Below are 12,892 nucleotides of genomic sequence, written 5' to 3' on the forward strand. Positions count from 1 at the left end.
TGTTTTTTTTCTTCTATTTTTGTGTGAAAATCTTAATGCGGTTCACAGAATACATCTACTTACCAAGTTTCAACAGTATAGATCTTATAGTTTCGGAAAAAAGTGGCTGTGAAATACGGACGGACGGACTGACAGACAGATAGACAGACATGACGAATCTATAAGGGTTCCGTTTTTTGCCATTTGGCTACGGAACCCTATAAACAGTTAGACTTCGATATATTTACCACAAAAGAACTCTCGAATGCTATTAAGCCATACCTCTAGACCGTAACCTTCATAGATAGCATTGAAATAAATTTTCATCTGAGTTTATTCATCGCGTGTTTATCTTTCAAACGAAATTCTCTTCGCTTATTAATAAAGCAAATAAATAGAAGCGAATCTTATATACAATGAAGTTACTGATTGAAGTTCTATATTGAATAAATAATATTATTTTATACGACTATTGAAACGTATAACAAGAATGTGTGCGCCAAAATTTATCAGTGAAAAGAAAATGGATTTGGACGATATTCCCGGAAAATTCGGAATATTTCAAAGTTATCATTTACAAATGATGATTTTAACATTTTTCGCTTTTATTACAAATGCTTTGTACAGCGCGAATTTTGTCTTTGTTGCTAAGGAAGTCAATTACAGGTATTTCTTATCTATTTATATAAACATTTCTTGCTCGATAAATACATGTGTATCGAGTCGCAAGCGCTTTAATTTTTAGTCGATCCTTTACCCGATTAGATCTTCAGATCTGTTTTAAAAAACCTGGACGGTTTAAATTTGGAATAGTTAAATATGGTGTCCAAATTAAGTTTTGAATTGGTCAGAAGTTTTATTTTTAATTCTCCAGTCTTCTACAATGGCTAATGTAAAATTACATTACAACCTTTTTTACCATTGTTTATGAAATATAAAATTAATTATAACATGTCTAAATCAAATCTTCAATAAAAAATTCTCTTATCGTTGTAATTGAATAATTAATTATTTACAAAAAATTAACAGCTACAGGCTACCCCTTAACATATCATACAAATGTCTTTATAAAACCGATGATTAGAATTGACGATAATAAATAATTGCTACTAATTATAAATTATCTTATATTTATTAATTTTATTGAACTAGGCTAGTTAAATAAAAAAAAAAGAATATATATATATATATATATATATATATATATATATATATATATATATATATGAGAATTAAATATATATGTGCATATATTTAATTAATACGAATTAAGCTTCGTACGGGCAAAAAAAAGGCATACATCCCATTTCTCACACTTGACGTTAAAATTTTCAATCATCCTTTTTTTAGTAAAAGTCAACGTCGCGAAAGGAGTGCCTACATTTTCAAAGATGTGATGAGTGGTGTTTCGCTCACAAATAATGATAATTCACATCCCTTTATCGTTAAAAGTTGAGGTAAATTGTATCGTGACGCCACTTTGAAATAATTTATTTATTATTAATAATTCAAAACCGCAAGTTCTTTCTTCAGTGTTACCATGGTATCGTTTACCGTCTCGCCGTTTCGTAACATCATAAAAAATTTAATGAGTACAAAAAATACTGGTAGATTTACACCAAATCAATTCACTTTCCGTTTTTTTTTTGTTAATGTGAAAGATAATTTTACTTTTAATATCACTTAGAAATACACATCTTTTGTTTGATATTTTTTTGCATAATCCATTGTTTATTGATTTTGCGCAATTTATGAAGTCAACGGCTAAAACCTGCTGTGTTTCGACTCAGTTATTAACTAATTAGTTGTTATCTGGCTTGTTTATTAAATTATCATTACTTGTTCTGTAGTGTGTGGCAATAAAAACTTTCTTTATTTAAACTGGTAAATCAACCGACTTATTGTGGATATTATATATCGAAGTGTATTAAGCTTCTTTAATTTATATTTAAAATAATGTTAACTAACGAGACATACTTTGCGTCTAATTACCACAGTCTTAGTATATTCGTTCTAAATGACTCCAATAATGGTCTATTATATAAATATAAACTGTTTGAAATCCCTTGCAATAGACAATTTATGCACTAGATTTGGATTGAAGCCGGTGTAATCAAATATACACTGTTGATGCTTTGGGAAATTGACAATAATTTGAATTCAGAAGGCCGTTAAGAAAACGGTCGATCGAACATTGGTGACATGGATTTAAATTTTCGAATACGATGTTTATAATACCGTTATTTTTTTTAACGCAGTAAGAAAGTTACAATCTGACGGTTAAAGCTTTTGCCCTTTAAATTGATGCCGTCAGAGGTCACGGAATATACTATATCTGTATAATTGTAAATCTACTATACGTGTATATTTACTGACCTCTCCTAAACTGTCGGACCGGTTTCGATGAAATTTATTGTGTGTGCTTAGATTGCACCCGGCAGGTCAACCCGATCAGGTTTTTTTATTTCATCCGTACGAAATCGGGACGCTAGTTTATGTACAACTATATTGTATGTTTATTGCTATTAAGAATACGCATGCGGTGCTCGTCGTCGTTACGAAATGTCCATCATATGAACATATAACATTATATTATATTTGTGTTATTCATTTAGTAACTTCATTTTTAAATTATGATTTAACTTTTATGATTTTTTTAAATGTTCTTAAAATTAAGTCCATTAATAATTTTATGAATACACGGACGATCAGATCTTTTTTAACGTGTTTATTATAAATTTCTATAGGTGTAACCTCGACACGTAGTAAAGTAAAGTTACAATCTGGAAGTAACATAATTAGTTATTAAAGAGCCTTGAGTAGAAGTGAGATTTGAAGTGTTACTTTTAATGTATCGATGAATATACGTGCTCAAGATTACTCCGTCCTGATAACGCGCTAATCCGAAGAGCGATCTCGCGTGACACCATTAAGATGATCTCCATTTTCCCTCTTTCACTTCTAAGGCTCAATGTTCGACTTTCGCCCCCTTGTTGCTGATAATGTTACGACCGCTAGGGCTGAAAACAATTTATAAGGAAATAACGTGTCAATCGCTGACTGAAGATTATATATAAGATTCGTCCAAACTATAAGCAATTATATTAGACTATAACTTACGAATATGACAGTTGATGATAAGTTGGACTTGGAGGTTTTTTCACCACACTGCTAATTGTAGAAAATTTTTAGCCAACCCATGTAAGTTTCTCCCCGATATAATTCCATCATCACTGAAAATGGAACGAATTTTGAGCACAATTTTAGCACATGAAAGCTATGTGTGCCTCGAATATATTCAGTGGTGATTTTATTTGAATCCTTTGTTATTTGTAAGCTTAAATATTAATGCAGTAACATAACGATTAATCGAAAAATATTATTAGTTTTCAATAAGTAACCAATTTAAATATTATCTTTTATTGCAGATGCAAAGACGATTTGGATAATTCACATTCCTGTTCTGCTAATTCGACGCAACTCTGTTCGGAGTGGTTGTACGATGATACGGACAGCTTTGTAGTTTATGTAAGTTATTAATAGCATTTTTTTTTATATTGGATAACATGACATACATTACTCTGATCCCAATGTAAGTAGCTAAAACTCTTGTGTTATGGAAAATCAGAAGTAACGACGGTATCACAAACACCCAGACCCAAGACAACATAGAAAACTAATGAACTTTTTGTACCTACATCGATTCGGCCGGGAATCAAACCCGGGACCTCGGAGTGGCGTACCAATGAAAACCAGTGTACACACTACACACGAAGGTTTAAGAATTAAATACAAAAATAATACAACGAATATCTAAGGTATAGTGTTCCTTATTTTGCAAATGCGAATTAATGATAGAATAAAATCAATATCTTTGAATAGCTTACCTACAATAGCTTTAATAGCAACTCATCGGGTGTTCTGTTATCCACTGCTCTCTCCTTTTCTTCCTACATTGATATCACAGTTGAAAGAAGGAGACAGCAATGTTTAACTTAATATAGTAATTGTTATGTACAGGTGACTATTAATTAATATAATTTGACTGACGGATTTGGGATAGTTTTTATGCTTGTTAAAATTATGAAGCAGTGGTGATTTCGAAATATAGAACAATTATTATTTAATTTAAAATTTCTCACTTTATATCACTGATTTCGTGTCAGTGTGTTGTGTGTTCTGGACGAAAAAGGGATTGGTCAGAATTTTGCCGTTGACCATCTGCCTTAAATATTCCAAGAGTGTTGATTTATATTCTGCATGCTCTTTTGGGTTTGTATGCGATAGTTTTATTTTAATCTTCGCAACAGTACGGTCACAAACTCGTCGTTTGACCTATCCTACCTTCGATGCATTAATGAGACGAAATTTTTAATTGTTGCAATAATTCATCTTCCGACTTACGTGGTAAACTTTGTCAGATACCTGGGTAAGATCGGATATAAAGCGATGACCCTGTGGCGATTAAAAAAAGATAATTTTATTGTCTGTTGGAATTTTTGCCCATAAACACAATATTGATAAAAACGAGGATTATTCATAGAGAAGCAGTGATTGATAAACTAATAATATAAAGTTTATCATTCTCTCTGAGGTCTTGGCCTTATATTGTTGATTGTATTTATTATTGTTAAATTGATTCTATAACTATAAAGTTCACAAGTAATTTCGAACAGCTTGTGTTGCAAGAAATGAATCACTATGGGCTATTATTACGATAAACCACTGAGAATTTATAGATTTAATACTTGGTTATATCCATCCAGAATGTTACGATGAAGATACTATTTTTTTTAATTGGATTTTTAAATGACGTGACCATATTCTGCCTAGTTATTAATGGAATATGTATATTATCAACTTTTATTTATATATTCGTAGATAATTTAAATATTTATAAATTATTGTTTATTTATATGCGTGACCTGAGAATGAAACATATGTAATCTCTAATAGTATTTTTTCGTCAAACGTGTAGGCAAACGTATAGACCTTTCCCGCACAAACTACTTATTGACATATAGTATAAGTTTCATGAAAATGTGCTTTAAGTGAACTATTTAATTTAAATACATTACTTGTTTCGCGCGCGGATTCGCGTTGTAGGGGTTAGAAAAGAAGCCTATGTCCTTCATTTGAGTTCAAGCTTGCTTCAAACCAAATTAGTTACTATCGCATTCATAATAGCTATAATGATAGATAATTTTAGGGAACGATCTTTACTCTTACCTTTTAAACAGCAGTATAATACTAATTAAAGCTACTTGGAGATATGTACAAACTGGATCGACAATAATCATATTCACTGCACTATTTTAAAGTACCTTGCATATAAAAAAACTCTTGTTTATATTATGCTAATGTTATTTAAACATAGTATTGAGAGTTATGTCTCAACATGATAGCAATAAAATATCTTCTGTAGACTTAAAGTGAAAACAATTGCATCGTGAATTTACTTATTTTTGAAGCTGGTTAATAAAGATGAAAGCATTTATTCAATGTTGTAGTTCTTTGTTGATAACTTAGCTACAGATGCTTATTACAGTTTCATCTAGCTTGTCAAGACTGGAAGAGAACGTTGGTCGGAACAGTGCACAGTTTTGGGTATATGTGCGGTCTACTTCTCGCTGGACCCATGTCCGATAGGTAAATATTACCAATTGAAAAATATATTATCATTGTCCTATTTGTTGTAAACTCTTGCAGATTTTCAAAGATTTTCATACTTTTTGAAGAAAAATAAAGTTATTTCTTTAATTTAATTAAAGTAATCGGTTCTGTAAAAAGTCTGCTCAACCTTATGTCATTTATTTAATGGCGGTCTTTCTTAGAAATTTTCGTGGATTCGTCTCTAACGTTTGTGTATATTTTTTTATATAAGCTCTTAAAATACTTATACTCATTGAAAGTCTTTAGATGTAAAATTTTGAATTTGACATTCACAAATTCCTATCTCTCCGTCAAGCACGTGCCATTTTTCCGTATTTACAACGTTTTCGTTTTACTTTAGGATATTAAAAAGAAATAAAATTAAATGGTTTTCTATAGCATCATATGACATTTACTATGATGATGGTATGAGTATACATGAATTGCTACAATAGTATAATTATTTTAAAAGAAAATTGCCATTGATGTTTTCATTCATTGTTGGTGCAGTTTTGTGCTTGGCACTCCGATTTATCCGGTATAAATGGTAAGAAATTATTTAACTCCTTAAATAAAATTAAAAAAATATTATTAATTTAATACATTTTATATAATATTTTAAACGTTGTCTTAAGATAATAATGGCAGAAGTATAACATTTTAATTTAGATTGTTTTTCGAGATAACCCCAAAAGTAAAAGTATAAAAAAAATTCTTCTAGATTTGCCATGGGTATCAATTTCATTTTTCGAAATATTTTTATTTCATATTTAATATTCTGACTGGTGCCTTTCGGGGGAGTTTTATTTACATTGCGACAAATTGCTGGAACAACCTCTTCAAAACCTGAAAACATTCAATATCTATTAACAATTCAATATCTAGTAACAAATTTAAAAAGTATTTAACAGATTCACAATTATATTCATAAATCATAATCATATCATCATATTTCTAATAATTTTTTTTTCTTCGCATGTTTTTTTTTGTGTAAAATTGGTGTAAATTATTAGCTTTTTGATATGGCCTTTTCGCAGCGTGACGATGCTCCTGTGCTCTCAACAAGTATGTACAGTATTTTGTCAAGTACGTTGATTGCTTGATATAATGATTGAAACCCCCAATCTAAAAATGTAATTAGAAATTGTGTTATATAAAATTTACTATTTTTATACCCACAGCTAGCTGAGAAAAGCGCGTATTAAATTATTATGACTGTACTATATCTTACCAAATTCAATTTCATTCATAATCTATTCCATAATGAGGGATTAACAAAATTTATTTTCAACTTACCCCCTGTTGTAGCATTCATTTTATATTTATTTTAGTTTTAACGGTTCTTCTTTAGGTAGTTTCATTTAGGAGACACTATTATATACTGTAATATTAAATTATTATCAGTACATACATACGAGTGTCTCGATAAGTCCCGTGACGTTTGTTAACGTTCGATCAAGCGAGCGTCCGGACTTTCACTAAGGCGTTCACTTTATTGTTATTTATATATAATCACACAAATCTTTATATTTTTTCTTTTTTTATTTATCTTGTATTTATTCACTACCTGCGACGTGACGCACGTATTGACTGGCGACCACAGAATACCAGCGTTGAAACTCATTTTACAATGATTTCAACATAAGCCGAGTGGTTTATCAATTTGGACATCACATTCTCTGTGTCTTTTGTTATTTTGTATGTATTATTATATTATATTTCTATGATCTGTAAAATGTGTATGTCCAAATAAAGATTTTTTATTTGATTTGATTTGAAAATTATAGATATATACATTTTATTATAACTTTATAGAGTTATTTATATCGATTCGCTTAAATCTGTACTTGTACTCAGTATATTACGTTATTTAAAATTGATTAATAAATTAGGTTTAATCTAGATGTACTTAGGTAGAATATAAATGTAAGCATATTTTACCAAATCTATATTTATAAATAAGGAGACTTTTTTGTAGTCCCTTACTGAAAAACTACTAAATACAAAACTTCATAAAAATAACTTTATACCTGTTAAATATATAGTCGAATAATATTTTTTGATATAATAGGAAGTCATTCAACAAGTAATCTTGAGTTTTGAATCCGGAGTGTTTTTCAAAAAGAGTTATAAAGAGTTAGCGAATGTGACATATATAAATTCTTCTGTCGTTAGAATCGACGCAATTAAATGTCCAACTAACGGAATTTATATTATATTATGCTAATTGCTATTAATTAATAATTTTCTTTTGCAGATAACCTACTGGTCTGGTCTGCCTTTCCAGGTTTTTGGTACTGTCTCCTTCTTAGCTGGTCTTACTACATTTCTAGTACCCGACGTGTCAAATGACTTGTTACCAGATACCGTAGTACAAGCTGAAGCTCTGGGGAAATCAAAAATCCCTTCTAAAGCCTTAGAGAACTATAACGAGGGGGATATCTCTCAGCTATAAATAAATTGATTTATGAATATAATTCAAACTAGAGCTTCTTATTGGAATATGCTTACATTAAATTCAATATTTTATCACGAGGTATTTTTTATAGCATTGGTATTGGACGCGCAAATGGAAATGATCCTGACTTGATCATTAAGTGGTCACCACTGCCCATAGATATTGGCACCATAAGAAAATTTTACCATTCCTTACATCGCCAATATACCACCAACAACGGGAAATAAGATTTTATGATGTAATTACACTGGCTGGGTCACCCTTTAAACCAGAACGCAAAAATTCTAAATATTGTTGTTGATTGGTAGGATATATGACGGGTAGCACCTACCCAGAATGACTTGCGCAAAGCCCTGCCACCAAATCAAATCAAATCAAAATATACTTTATTCAAGTAGGCTTTTACAAGCAATTTTGAATCGACATTTAACAAACTATTTTAAGTAAAGCTACCACCGGTTCGGAATGTATATTCTACCGCGAAGAACCGGCAAGAAACTCAGTAGTTATTCTTTTTCGATATTTAATAATACAGTCATGTTAGTTAAATACAATTATATATGTATGTTATGTCTCCTGCCTGGAAGTCAACAAGCATTAACTACACGCTTTTTTATCATCTATATAATTTGGTATCGAATAATATGCCTACTTTACCAATGTATTTTTTACAACTGATTAGAATTTATGAAACGGCAAAGTTAAAAATGTCTGCGGAATTTTATTATAGAAACGGATACCTTGCCCCAAGAATGATTTTTTGACCAAATCCTCAAATAGTCCTAGCCTCGTTCTGAGTCTAGAAATCACAAAAACGTGAGTTCTGGATTAAGAACGAGTTCTAAATTCTAATTCTAGATTATAAATTGCATTTCTGTTACCGATGTTTGAGTAACAAAAGGGTTCTTGCTTTTTAGAGTATTTAAACAATTAAAAGTAAGTTTTCTTCAAATGTTTCGTAGTAAACTATTACTAAAAAGTATCAAGAGCTAAACAACTCAGCTGCATGTGTAAATAAATAAAGGGAATCAATCAGATTATTTTGTCAATTGACAAGATAGAAACGTCAGAACTATTTCTAAAAAAAAATCAGGAATGAATGTATGCGAACATAACTCTCATATTTTAATTTCGATCTTTTGGACAATTATCTGTTAAGTTCACTCACGTGGTTAATGTCACGTTCTTGTTGAACAGTTAGATCAATTACAAAGAGTTTTTAAAATACGAACCAATTAGTGTAATCGAGGTCACAATAAAAGACAAACAAATCCTATAAAGGATTTCTATTTTCATCGTATATATAAAACCCTATGAAGTATTTAAGATAAAAAACTGTTTGATATTATTAATAGTAAGTAAAATATATTTGCTAACATTCCTATTCTTTATCTAAATATATCTGCTCGATGAAAGTCCAAGATGACTTCTGACTAAGGGACGAAAATTAAAAAAGCTAAGAAAAACGGTATTGTTGTAGAAAATAATGTTCTAGAAAAATTCTCGTTTTGATATTTTGATATAATTAATAGTACGGGTGTGTTGGTTAGACCTATGGAGACATGTCAAGTTCGATAACTAGGAAATAGAGGCGATTTAGTCAGTCGTAGCTCGCTATCAAAATGAAGTTATCTTCCTTCCAAATCAAAGGGTCAAAGAGAGGTTATCAAACTTCTACTATGTTATTGGAACTACTATTATATTAAACTATCTCGTCTATATTTTGTAACACGTTCAAGATTATTGAACATTGTAGCTTCAACGCCAATTGTTTAGTTAAAATTAATGTTCAAAGTAATTTTTTTATCAATTTTGCAAATCTCCTTTCACAATTCTATTGAGTTTAATTAATTTTTAGTTATAATATATTTTTCAAACGTTTCTTCCGACGCTTAAGTTTTTGTTTTATCACACTTAATTAAAATCTTTTTTTATTCAAGCCGACCTGAATACTTCGAAACACCTATATTTTTTTTAATGTTTCAATTCACCTTAACCTCGGCTTAGTGATGTAGTTGAGACGGTGATAGGTCACTACAATAATATAAGTAAAGATATTATTATTCAGCCAAACTTTAAAGGGTTCTCGAGGTTATATTTTGTACGTTATTAAGCTATTTTATGCTCAAATATGATTAGAATTTGTCGTTTCATGTATTATGATAAGGAACTTTGTCTAATTAGTGACGTTATAGAAGCCAGAAGTTGTTAGATTATTATTGACATTCGCAATATTGGCTCCCCCGTCTTTAACTCGATGCGGATGTGTAATTGCGACATGGTTGCAACTCAGTACCGATACAGTTAACTGATAAACACACGAGACGTGTACGACTCGATTTTTTCTCATTTTTATTTAATAAAGTTATTCAATTGTAATAGTATATAAATGCAATTAATTTTAAATTTCGCCTATGTTTCAAAGATGGGCTTGACTGGCTGCAGCGTGGTCAGATCACGCAGTGTCTACCCTGTCTTTTTCTTAAGACTTATTTTTATTAAGATATAAAAGTATAACATATAATCAAACTAACTTTCGCATTTATAATATAAGTTAATGTTTAAGTAGGTACTGATCTTGGTTTTTAGATTACACTGGAGGATTGGATGTTAAATCTGTATTGTCTGTAATTTTTATACATAAAGATATCTTTGAGCATGCCATATTTTAGTATAGATTGTTTAAAAGATTCAAAATATCTAAAGAAAAAATTCCAATTTATATTAAAGATATTTCGACTGTCAAAAACATACACTGGCGCGCCTTGGGGCAGGACTAACCGTGCGTCTTGACGGCAAATAGCATAAAGGTCTTTTATAATGTCATGTCTTCTCTGCGCTGGTTTCTACTCTCTTGTGGGTGTGTGTACGTCCTCGCTATATATTATTATTATAAGAAAAAAAATGATTTTATTGATGAACGTTTCTTTAATATAGGTATTGAACTCCATCTTTATTTATTTCTTTAATTATAAATTATCCCAATAATCTAATTAATTTCGATGATTTACATCTGACGGGAGCCCCGTTATGACACTATTTTTATTCCACAAGCTAAGAGGTCTATAATATGTTGAGTATTCCTATTAATTTATTTAATTAATAGGAGTTTTGAGTGACCTTACTTTTGAGGTTATTTTTTATGTCACACAGGTTGAAGGAACGAGAAATGGACTATCAGATACCCTTTACCTAAGTATTGCTGGTTAACGGTTTTTATATAAATATTGGGCGTTACGTAGCCAGGGGGGCTTGCACAAAGTCCTACCACCAAGTAAAATGGCCTTGACCAAAATATATGATCACTTATCTTGGACCAAAATAATTACATAGATACGATATTTTATCGTTACTGTGTCGTCAATGGGTAGTAGGATTTTGCCTTCGTAAGCTATTTTCAATTCGGCCCTGTTTGCACCTGTGGGTCTGCTCGCAATATTAATCTACGCCGCGCCGCATTGCATGCTATTCAATACGAGGCATCGACTGGGGATTTGTGCTTAAATTGTTCGTAATTATTGTCCTGATGTTGAGAGAGAACGGATGAATATGGGAACGTAGGTAGCATTTGTTAGTAAATAACGTTCAACAATTAGATTTTGTACTATTCTATATCTTGATAAACGAACATTATTCTCTGTTTTCACTTCTTTGTGATAAGCTTGTGAGGTCAAACGATCCTTTATTCTCAGCTTCTGTCACATTATCTGGTAGAGGTTCGTTTGCGAGATCGGGCACCAGGAGTGTTGTCAATCATGCAGCAATTGATATACTTCCAAATAGCAAAGTTGGAAGACTTTCCATGTATTGAGTTTGAAAGATCATTAATATTTCCTCAATACAAAAATATAATCATATCTGCTGAAAATATTAGTATAGGAAAATAAATTCGTATAATAGTGGAAAATTTACAATTTTAGCAGTAGCTGTACAGCTCTGAGCCTACCACCGACATCAGTCTATATCGCTGAGCTCCGGTTAGATTGGTGAGTAGATACCATGGTGAGCACGACTTTGAAGGTGTTTATACCTAATTCGCGTAGTGTCAGGGTCTTTGAATGAGCACTCATCAAGTAACCTATTCGCTCGTTAGTCTTGACTGTTAAATTAAAACAGCTGATAAAATCTATGTAAAAATGAAAGTAACTTTATCTGTCTATCTGTTACTCTTTCACGAACGAACTATTGAAACTTATTTGAAGGAATTCAATATGAAGCAAGCTTGAACCAAGGAAGGACAAATAACCTAACATCTAACACGACTCCTAAAACGCGAGTGAAGCAGCAGGCGACAACTAGTATCAGCAAATCAGCCATAAATGGCGGAGTAAATTAAAATTATTTTATAAAAGGAAAGTCTTTACCAAGAATCTGAACTACATTGTATTCAAACAATGTAGTAAATAACATGTATAATTTAATGCATTTACTTATAAATAGTGTATATTTTTTATTAACATGTAAGCCTTTTCAAACGCACGGCTCTTACTTAAAGTTTTATTGCCAAACGGACCGTTCAACTAAATATTCGCAGTTATATTTAAAATTATTGAATTTATTTGAAGTTCTAAATTTCGCATTGCTTTATAAAATATTATACTTCTGTTATAGTTTTCATTGTTAAATTAATATTTCTTATTTTAAATATAATCTGTCTATGGCTGATTCGGATTGTTTAATAATTTAAAGATGGATGACATTCATAAATTCTTAAAAGTATCTTTAATTACCCAACTGAATCCACTATTGTCGTAAATTAGAATTAATATTTGAATTTCGAAATAGCAGGCTATTACAATTACG

The 12,892-nt window shown here is 30.8% G+C and overlaps 1 long non-coding RNA gene across 1 annotated transcript; it reads left to right on the plus strand.

Annotated features, from left to right (window-relative positions):
* The first annotated feature begins 328 nt into the window (after nt 1-328).
* Nucleotides 329-5,628, plus strand: LOC113397102 (uncharacterized). Its single transcript, XR_010309479.1, has 3 exons — nt 329-645; nt 3,408-3,507; nt 5,528-5,628. It is a non-coding gene; the product is annotated as an uncharacterized LOC113397102 (long non-coding RNA).
* The last annotated feature ends 7,264 nt before the right edge of the window (nt 5,629-12,892 follow it).

This window comes from Vanessa tameamea, chromosome 3 (assembly GCF_037043105.1).
Source record: "Vanessa tameamea isolate UH-Manoa-2023 chromosome 3, ilVanTame1 primary haplotype, whole genome shotgun sequence".
Classification (NCBI taxonomy): Eukaryota; Metazoa; Arthropoda; class Insecta; order Lepidoptera; family Nymphalidae; genus Vanessa; species Vanessa tameamea.